Raw genomic sequence first — 10143 nt, 5'->3', positions numbered from 1 at the left:
TCTGGTTCGGTCTGGTCTGGTTCAGTCTGGTCTGGTCTGGTTCGGTCTGGTTCAGTCTGGTCTGGTCTGGTTCGGTCTGGTCTGGTTCGGTCTGGTCTGGTTCGGTATGGTCTGGTATGGTCTGGTCTGGTTCGTTCTGGTCTGGTCTGGTCTGGTTCGTTCTGGTTCGCTCTGGTCCGGTCTGGTCTGGTTCGCTCTGGTTCGGTCTGGTCTGGTTCGGTCTGGTCTGGTTCGGTCTGGTCTGGTCTGGTTCGTTCTGGTTCGCTCTGGTTCAGTCTGGTCCGGTCTGGTTCGGTCTGGTCTGGTTCGGTATGGTCTGGTCTGGTTCGGTCTGTTCTGATTCGGTCTGGTTCGGTCTGGTCTGGTCTGGTTCGGTCTGGTCTGGTTCGTTCTGGTTCGCTCTGGTCTGGTCTGGTCTGGTTCGGTATGGGCTGGTCTGGTTCGGTTCTGGTTCGGTCAGGTTCGGGTCTGGTTCGGTCTGGTTCGCTCTGGTTCGGTCTGGTCTGGTTCGGTCTGGTCTGGTCTGGTTCGTTCTGGTTCGCTCCGGTTCGGTCTGGTCCGGTCTGGTCTGGTCTGGTTCGGTCTGGTTCGGTCGGGTCTGGCCAGGTCTGGTCTGGTTCGGTCTGGTCTGGTCTGGTCCGCTCTGGTTCGGTCTGGTTCGGTCTGGTTCGGTCTGGTCCGGTTCGGTCTGGTCTGGTTCGGTCTGGTCTGGTTCGGTCTGGTCTGGTCTGGTCTGGTCCGGTCTGGTTCGGTATGGTCTGGTCTGGTTCGGTCTGGTCTGGTTCGGTCTGGTCTGGTTCGGTCTGGTCTGGTCCGGTTTGGTCTGGTCTGGTCCGGTTTGGTCCGGTCTGGTTCGGTCTGGTCTGGTCTGGTCTGGTTCGTTCTGTTCTGGTCTGGTCTGGTTCGGTCTGGTTCGGTTCGGTCTGGTCTGGTTCGGTCTGGCCTGGAATGGTCTGGTTCGTTCTGGTTGGCTCTGGTTGGCTCTGGTTCGGTCTGGTTCGGTCTGGTCTGGTTCGGTCTGGTTCGGTTCGGTCTGGTTCGGTTCGGTCTGGTCTGGTTCGGTCTGGTTCGGTCTGGTTCGGTCTGGTTCGGTCTGGTTCGGTCTGGTTCGGTCTGGTCTGGTTCAGTCTGGTTCGGTCTGGTCTTGTTCGGTCTGGTCTGGTTCGGTCTGGTCTGGTCTGGTTCGGTATGGTCTGGTCTGGTCTGGTTCGGTCTGGTCTGGTCCGGTCTGGTTCGTTCTGGTTCGTTCTGGTTCGGTCTGGTTCGGTCTGGTCTGGTTCGGTCTGGTCTGGTTCGGTCTGGTCCGGTCTGGTCTGGTTCGTTCTGGTTCGGTCTGGTCTGGTCTGGTCTGGTCTGGTTCGGTCTGGTCTGGTCTGGTTCGTTCTGGTTCGCTCTGGTCCGGTCTGGTCCGGTCTGGTCCGGTCTGGTCTGGTTCGGTCTGGTTCGGTCTGGTCTGGTTCGGTTCGGTCTAGTCTGGTCTGGTTCGGTCTGGTCTGGTTCGGTTCGGTCTGGTCTGGTTCGGTCTGGTCTGGTTCGGTAAGTCTGGTCTGGTATGGTCTGGTTCGGTCTGGTCTGGTTCGGTCTGGTCTGGTTCGGTCTGGTCTGGTCTGGTTCGGTCTGGTCTGGTCTGGTTCGGTCTGGTCTGGTTCGGTCTGGTCCGGTCTGGTCTGGTTCGTTCTGGTTCGGTCTGGTCTGGTCTGGTCTGGTCTGGTTCGGTCTGGTTCGGTCTGGTTCGGTCTGGTTCGGTCTGGTCCGGTCTGGTCCGGTCTGGTCCGGTCTGGTCTGGTTCGGTCTGGTTCGGTTCGGTCTAGTCTGGTCTGGTTCGGTCTGGTCTGGTCTGGTTCGGTCTGGTCTGGTCTGGTTCGGTCTGGTCTGGTCTGGTTCGGTCTGGTCTGGTTCGGTCTGGTCTGGTTCGGTACGGTCTGGTCTGGTTCGGTCTGGTCTGGTTCGGTTCGGTCTGGTCTGGTTCGGTCTGGTCTGGTCTGGTTCGGTCTGGTCTGGTTCGGTCTGGTCTGGTCTGGTTCGGTCTGGTCCGGTCTGGTCTGGTTCGTTCTGGTTCGGTCTGGTTCGGTCTGGTCTGGTTCGGACTGGCCTGGTCTGGTCTGGTTCGTTCTGGTTCGCTCTGGTTACGCTCTGGTCCGGTCTGGTCTGGTCTGGTCTGGTTCGGTCTGGTCTGGTTCGGTCTGGTTCGGTTCGGTCTAGTCTGGTCTGGTTCGGTCTGGTCTGGTTTTTCTGGTCTGGTCTGGTTCGGTCTGGTCTGGTCTGGTTCGGTCTAGTCTGGTCTGGTTCGATCTGGTCTGGTTCGGTCTGGTTCGGTTCGGTCTGGTCTGGTTCGGTCTGGTTCGGTCTGGTCCGGTCTGGTCTGGTTCGGTCTGGTCTGGTTCGGTCTGGTCTGGTTCAGTCTGGTCTGTTTCAGTCTGGTTCGGTCTGGTCTGGTCTGGTTCGGTCTGGCCTGGTCTGGTCTGGTTCGTTCTGGTTCGCTCTGGTTCGGTCTGGTCCGGTCTGGTCCGGTCTGGTCCGGTCTGGTTCGGTCTGGTCTGGTTCGGTCTGGTTCGGTCTGGTCTGGTCTGGTTCGGTCTGGTTCGGTCTGGTCTGGTTCGGTCTGGTCTGGTTCGGTCTGGTCTGGTTCGGTCTGGTCTGGTTCGGTCTGGTCTGGTTCGTTCTGGTCTGGTCTGGTTCGGTCTGGTTCGGTCTGGCCTGTTCTGGTCTGGTTCGTTCTGGTTCGCTCTGGTTCGGTCTGGTCCGGTCTGTTTCGGTCTGTTCTGGTCTGGTCTGGTCTGGTTCGTTCTGGTTCGCTCTGGTTCGGTCTGGTCTGGTTCGGTCTGGTCTGGTTTGGTCCGGTCTGGTTCGGTCTGGTCTGGTCTGGTTCGTTCTGGTTCGCTCTAGTTCGGTCTGGTCTGGTCTGGTTCGGTCTGGTCTGGTTCTGGTTCGGTTTGGTTCGGTCTGGTCTGGTCTGGTTCGGTATGGTCTGGTTCGTTCTGGTTCGCTCTGGTTCGGTCTGGTCTGGTTCGGGTCTGGTTCGGTCTGGTTCCGGTCTGGTTCGCTCTGGTCTGGTTCGGTCTGGTTTGGTCTGGTATCGTCTGGTTTTGGTTCGTTCTGGTTCGCTCCGGTTCGGTCTGGTCCGGTCTGGTTCGGTCTGGTCTGGTCTGGTTCGTTCTGGTTCGGTCTGGTCTGGTCTGGCCAGGTCTGGTCTGGTTCGGTCTGGTTCGGTCTGGTCTGGTCTGGTCCGCTCTGGTTCGGTCTGGTCTGGTCTGGTCTGGTTCGGTCTGGTTCGGTCTGGTACGGTCTGGTACGGTCTGGTCTGGTCTGGTCCGGTCTGGTCTGGTTCGGTCTGGTCTGGTCTGGTTCGGTCTGGTCTGGTTCGGTCTGGTCTGGTCTGGTCTGGTCTGGTCCGGTCTGGTCCGGTTTGGTCCGGTCTGGTTCGGTCTGGTCTGGTTCGGTATGGTCTGGTCTGGTCTGGTTCGGTCTGGTCTGGTTCGGTCTGGTTCGTTCTGGTCTGGTCTGGTCTGGTCTGGTTCGGTCTGGTCTGGTTCGGTCTGGTCTGGTCCGGTCCGGTCTGGTTCGGTCTGGTCTGGTTCGGTTTGGTCTGGTTCGGTCTGGTCTGGTTCGTTCTGGTTCGGTCTGGTTCGGTCTGGTCTGGTTCGTTCTGGTTCGGTCTGGTTCGGTCTGGTCTGGTTCGGTCTGGTCTGGTCTGGTTCGTTCTGGTTCGGTCTGGTTCGGTCTGGTCTGGTTCGGTCTGGTCTGGTCTGGTTCGGTCTGGTCTGGTTCGGTCTGGTCTGGTCTGGTCTGGTCCGGTCTGGTCCGGTTTGGTCCGGTCTGGTTCGGTCTGGTCTGGTTCGGTATGGTCTGGTCTGGTCTGGTTCGGTCTGGTCTGGTTCGGTCTGGTTCGTTCTGGTCTGGTCTGGTCTGGTCTGGTTCGGTCTGGTCTGGTTCGGTCTGGTCTGGTCCGGTCCGGTCTGGTTCGGTCTGGTCTGGTTCGGTTTGGTCTGGTTCGGTCTGCTCTGGTCTGGTTCGGTCTGGTCTGGTTCGTTCTGGTTCGGTCTGGTTCGGTCTGGTCTGGTTCGTTCTGGTTCGGTCTGGTTCGGTCTGGTCTGGTTCGGTCTGGTCTGGTCTGGTTCGTTCTGGTTCGGTCTGGTTCGGTCTGGTCTGGTTCGGTCTGGTCTGGTCTGGTTCGGTCTGGTCTGGTCTGGTCTGGTTCGTTCTGGTTCGGTCTGGTCTGGTCTGGTTCGGTCTGGTCTGGTCTGGTTCGTTCTGGTTCGCTCTGGTTCGGTCTGGTCTGGTTCGGTCTGGTCTGGTCTGGTCTGGTCCAGTCTGGTCCGGTTTGGTCCGGTCTGGTTCGGTCTGGTCTGGTTCGGTATGGTCTGGTCTGGTCTGGTTCGGTCTGGTCTGGTTCGGTCTGGTTCGTTCTGGTCTGGTCTGGTCTGGTCTGGTTCGGTCTGGTCTGGTTCGGTCTGGTCTGGTCCGGTCCGGTCTGGTTCGGTCTGGTCTGGTTCGGTTTGGTCTGGTTCGGTCTGGTCTGCTCTGGTCTGGTCTGGTTCGGTCTGGTCTGGTTCGTTCTGGTTCGGTCTGGTTCGGTCTGGTCTGGTTCGTTCTGGTTCGGTCTGGTTCGGTCTGGTCTGGTCTGGTCTGGTCTGGTTCGGTCTGGTTCGGTCTGGTCTGGTCTGGTCTGGTTCGTTCTGGTTCGGTCTGGTCTGGTCTGGTTCGGTCTGGTCTGGTCTGGTTCGTTCTGGTTCGCTCTGGTTCGGTCTGGTCCGGTCTGGTCCGGTCTGGTCCGGTCTGGTCCGGTCTGGTCTGGTCTGGTTCGGTCTGGTTCGGTCTGGTCTGGTTCGGTCTAGTCTGGTCTGGTTCGGTCTGGTCTGGTTCGGTCTGGTCTGGTCTGGTTCGGTATGGTCTGGTCTTGTATGGTCTGGTCTGGTTCGGTCTGGTTCGGTTCGGTCTGGTCTGGTCAAGTCTGGTCTGGTTCGGTCTGGTCTGGTCCGGTCTGGTCTGGTTCGGTCTGGTCTGGTCTGGTCTGGTCTGTTCTGGTTCGCTCTGGTTCGCTCTGGTTCGCTCTGGTCCGGTCTGGTCTGGTCTGGTCTGGTCTGGTTCGGTCTGGTTCGGTCTGGTCTGGTCCGGTTCGGTCTAATCTGGTCTGGTTCGGTCTGGTTCGGTCTGGTCTGGTCTGGTTTGGTCTGGTCTGGTCTGGTTCGGTCTAGTCTGGTCTGGTTCGGTCTGGTCTGGTCTGGTCCGGTCTGGTCTGGTCTGGTTCGGTTCGGTCTAGTCTGGTCTGGTTCGGTCTGGTTCGGTCTGGTCTGGTTTGGTCTGGTTTGGTCTGGTCTGGTCTGGTTCGTTCTGGTTCGCTCTGGTTCGGTCTGGTCTGGTCTGGTTCGCTCTGGTTCGGTCTGGTCCGGTCTGGTTCGGTCTGGTCCGGTCTGGTTCGGTCTGGTCTGGTTCGGTCTGGTTCGGTCTGGTCTGGTCTGGTTCGGTCTGGTCTGGTCTGGTTCAGTCTGGTCTGGTTCGGTCTGGTCTGGTTCGGTCTGGTCTCGTCTGGTTCGGTATGGTCTGGTCTGGTTCGTTCTGGTCTGGTCTGGTTCGGTCTGGTTCGGTCTGGTCTGGTTCGGTCTGGCCTGTTCTGGTCTGGTTCGTTCTGGTTCGGTCTGTTCTGTTCTGGTCTGGTTCGTTCTGGTTCGCTCTGGTTCGGTCTGGTTCGGTTCGGTCTGGTCTGGTTTGGTCCGGTCTGGTTCGGTCTGGTCTGGTCTGGTTCGTTCTGGTTCGCTCTGGTTCGGTCTGGTCTGGTCTGGTTCGGTCTGGTCTGGTTCGGTCTGGTCTGGTTCGGTCTGGTCTGGTCTGGTTCGGTCTGGTCTGGTCCGGTCTGGTCTGGTCTGGTTCGTTCTGGTTCGGATTGGTTCGGTCTGGTCTGGTTCGTTCTGGTTCGCTCTGGTTCGGTCTGGTCTGGTTCGGGTCTGGTTCGGGTCTGGTTCGGGTCTGGTTCGGTTTGGTTCGCTCGGGTCTGGTTCGGTCTGGTCTGGTTTGCTCTGGTCTGGTTTGCTCTGGTCTGGTTCGGTCTGGTCTGGTTCGTTCTGGTATGGTCTGGTCTGGTCTGGTTCGTTCTGGTTCCCTCCGGTGCGGTCTGGTTCGGTCTGGTCTGGTTCGGTCTGGTTCGGTCTGGTCTGGTCTGGTCTGGTCCGCTCTGGTTCGGTCTGGTCTGGTCTGGTCTGGTCTGGTCTGGTTCGGTCTGGTACGGTCTGGTCTGGTCTGGTTCGGTCTGGTCTGGTCCGGTCTGGTCTGGTCCGGTCTGTTCTGGTTCGGTCTGGTCTGGTTCGGTCTGGTCTGGTCTGGTCTGGTCCGGTCTGGTCTGGTCCGGTCTGGTTCGGTATGGTCTGGTTCGATCTGGTCTGGTCTGGTCTGGTCCGGTCTGGTCCGGTTTGGTCCGGTCTGGTTCGGTCCGGTCTGGTTCGGTATGGTCTGGTCTGGTCTGGTTCGGTCTGGTCCGGTTCGGTCTGGTTCGTTCTGGTCTGGTCTGGTCTGGTTCGGTCTGGTCTGGTTCGGTCTGGTCTGGTTCGGTCTGGTCCGGTCTGGTTCGGTCTGGTCTGGTTCGATTTGGTCTGGTTCGGTCTGGTTCAGTCTGGTCTGCTCTGGTCTGGTCTGGTTCGTTCTGGTTCGGTCTGGTCTGGTTCGTTCTGGTCTGGTTCGTTCTGGTTCGGTCTGGTTCGGTCTGGTCTGGTTCGGTCTGGTCTGGTCTGGTCTGGTTCGGTCCTGTCTGGTCTGGTCTGGTCCGGTCTGGTCTGGTTCGGTCTGGTCTGGTCTGGTCTGGTTCGTTCTGGTTCGCTCTGGTTCGGTCTGGTCCGGTCTGGTTCGGTCTGGTCTGGTCTGGTTCGGTCTGGTCTGGTCTGGTTCGTTCTGGTTCGCTCTGGTTCGGTCTGGTCCGGTCTGGTCCGGTCTGGTCCGGTCTGGTCCGGTCTGGTTCGGTCTGGTTCGGTCTGGTTCGGTCTAGTCTGGTCTGGTTCGGTCTGGTCTGGTTCGGTCTGGTCTGGTCTGGTTCGGTCTGGTCTGGTTCGGTCTGGTCTGGTTCGGTCTGATCTGGTTCGGTATGGTCTGGTCTTGTATGGTCTGGTCTGGTTCGGTCTGGTTCGGTTCGGTCTGGTCTGGTCTGGTCTGGTTCGGTCTGGTCTGGTCTGGTCCGGTCTGGTCTGGTCCGGTCTGGTCTGGTTCGGTCTGGTCTGGTCTGGTCTGGTCTGGTCTGTTCTGGTTCGCTCTGGTCCGGTCTGGTCTGGTCTGGTCTGGTCTGGTTCGGTCTGGTTCGGTCTGGTCTGGTTCGGTTCGGTCTAGTCTGGTCTGGTTCGGTCTGGTTCGGTCTGGTCTGGTCTGGTTTGGTCTGGTCTGGTCTGGTTCGGTCTAGTCTGGTCTGGTCTGGTCTGGTTCGGTTCGGTCTAGTCTGGTCTGGTTCGGTCTGGTTCGGTCTGGTCTGGTTTGGTCTGGTCTGGTCTGGTTCGGTCTGGTTCGGGCTGGCCTGGTCTGGTCTGGTTCGTTCTGGTTCGCTCTGGTTCGGTCTGGTCTGGTCTGGTTCGCTCTGGTTCGGTCTGGTCCGGTCTGGTTCGGTCTGGTCCGGTCTGGTTCGGTCTGGTCTGGTTCGGTCTGGTTCGGTCTGGTCTGGTCTGGTTCGGTCTGGTCTGGTTCGGTCTGGTCTGGTTCAGTCTGGTCTGGTTCGGTCTGGTCTGGTTCAGTCTGGTCTCGTCTGGTTCGGTATGGTCTGGTCTGGTTCGTTCTGGTCTGGTCTGGTTCGGTCTGGTCTGGTTCGGTCTGTTCTGGTCTGGTCTGGTTCGTTCTGGTTCGCTCTGGTTCGGTCTGGTTCGGTTCGGTCTGGTCTGGTTTGGTCCGGTCTGGTTCGGTCTGGTCTGGTCTGGTTCGTTCTGGTTCGCTCTGGTTCGGTCTGGTCTGGTTCGGTCTGGTCTGGTTCGGTCTGGTCTGGTTCGGTCTGGTCTGGTCCGGTCTGGTCTGGTCTGGTTCGTTCTGGTTCGGATTGGTTCGGTCTGGTCTGGTTCGTTCTGGTTCGCTCTGGTTCGGTCTGGTCTGGTTCGGGTCTGGTTCGGTCTGGTTCGGGTCTTGTTCGGTTTGGTTCGCACGGGTCTGGTTCGGTCTGGTCTGGTTTGCTCTGGTCTGGTTTGCTCTGGTCTGGTTCGGTCTGGTCTGGTTTGGTCTGGTCTGGTCTGGTTCGGTCTGGTTCGGTCTGGCCTGGTCTGGTCTGGTTCGTTCTGGTTCGCTCTGGTTCGGTCTGGTCTGGTCTGGTTCGCTCTGGTTCGGTCTGGTCCGGTCTGGTTCGGTCTGGTCCGGTCTGGTTCGGTCTGGTCTGGTTCGGTCTGGTCTGGTCTGGTTCGGTCTGGTCTGGTTCGGTCTGGTCTGGTTCAGTCTGGTCTGGTTCGGTCTGGTCTGGTTCGGTCTGGTCTCGTCTGGTTCGGTATGGTCTGGTCTGGTTCGTTCTGGTCTGGTCTGGTTCGGTCTGGTCTGGTTCGGTCTGGCCTGTTCTGGTCTGGTTCGTTCTGGTTCGGTCTGTTCTGGTCTGGTCTGGTTCGTTCTGGTTCGCTCTGGTTCGGTCTGGTTCGGTTCGGTCTGGTCTGGTTTGGTCCGGTCTGGTTCGGTCTGGTCTGGTCTGGTTCGTTCTGGTTCGCTCTGGTTCGGTCTGGTCTGGTCTGGTTCGGTCTGGTCTGGTTCGGTCTGGTCTGGTTCGGTCTGGTCTGGTTCGGTCTGGTCTGGTCCGGTCTGGTCTGGTCTGGTTCGTTCTGGTTCGGATTGGTTCGGTCTGGTCTGGTTCGTTCTGGTTCGCTCTGGTTCGGTCTGGTCTGGTTCGGGTCTGGTTCGGTCTGGTTCGGGTCTGGTTCGGTTTGGTTCGCTCGGGTCTTGTTCGGTCTGGTCTGGTTTGCTCTGGTCTGGTTTGCTCTGGTCTGGTTCGGTCTGGTCTGGTTCGGTCTGGTATGGTCTGGTCTGGTCTGGTTCGTTCTGGTTCCCTCCGGTGCGGTCTGGTTCGGTCTGGTCTGGTTCGGTCTGGTTCGGTCTGGTCTGGTCTGGTCTGGTCCGCTCTGGTTCGGTCTGGTCTGGTCTGGTCTGGTCCGCTCTGGTTCGGTCTGGTCTGGTTCGGTCTGGTCTGGTCTGGTCTGGTCCGGTCTGGTTCGGTCTGGTCTGGTTCGGTATGATCTGGTTCGGTCTGGTCTGGTCTGGTCCGGTCTAGTCCGGTTTGGTCCGGTCTGGTTCGGTCTGGTCTGGTTCGGTATGGTCTGGTCTGGTCTGGTTCGGTCTGGTCTGGTTCGGTCTGGTTCGTTCTGGTCTGGTCTGGTCTGGTCTGGTTCGGTCTGGTCTGGTTCGGTCTGGTCTGGTCCGGTCTGGTCCGGTCTGGTTCGGTCTGGTCTGGTTCGGTTTGGTCTGGTTCGGTCTGGTTCGGTCTGGTCTGCTCTGGTCTGGTCTGGTTCGGTCTGGTCTGGTCTGGATCGTTCTGGTTCGGTCTGGTCTGGTTCGTTCTGGTCTGGTTCGGTCTGGTTCGGTCTGGTCTGGTCTGGTCTGGTCTGGTTCGGTCTGGTTCGGTCTGGTCTGGTTCGGTCTGGTCTGGTCTGGTCTGGTTCGGTCCTGTCTGGTTCGGTCTGGTCTGGTCCGGTCTGGTCTGGTTCGGTCTGGTCTGGTCTGGTCTGGTTCGTTCTGGTTCGCTTTGGTTCGGTCTGGTCCGGTCTGGTCCGGTCTGGTCCGGTCTGGTCCGGTCTGGTCTGGTCTGGTTCGGTCTGGTTCGGTCTGGTCTGGTTCGGTTCGGTCTAGTCTGGTCTGGTTCGGTCTGGTCTGGTTCGGTCTGGTCTGGTTCGGTCTGGTCTGGTTCGGTCTGGTCTGGTTCGGTCTGGTCTGGTTCGGTATGGTCTGGTCTTGTATGGTCTGGTCTGGTTCGGTCTGGTTCGGTTCGGTCTGGTCTGGTCTGGTCTGGTCTGGTCTGGTTCGGTCTGGTCTGGTCTGGTCCGGTCTGGTCTGGTCCGGTCTGGTCTGGTTCGTTCTGGTTCGGTCTGGTCTGGTCTGGTCTGGTCTGTTCTGGTTCGCTCTGGTTCGCTCTGGTCTGGTCTGGTCTGGTCTGGTCTGGTCTGGTTCGGTCTGGTTCGGTCTGGTCTGGTTCGGTTCGGTCTAGTCTGGTCTGGT

This window comes from Oncorhynchus mykiss, chromosome 26 (genome assembly GCF_057628025.1).
Source record: "Oncorhynchus mykiss isolate SJ-2025 chromosome 26, ASM5762802v1, whole genome shotgun sequence".
NCBI classification, from domain to species: Eukaryota; Metazoa; Chordata; class Actinopteri; order Salmoniformes; family Salmonidae; genus Oncorhynchus; species Oncorhynchus mykiss.
Note: the sequence above shows the minus strand (reverse complement) of the source record.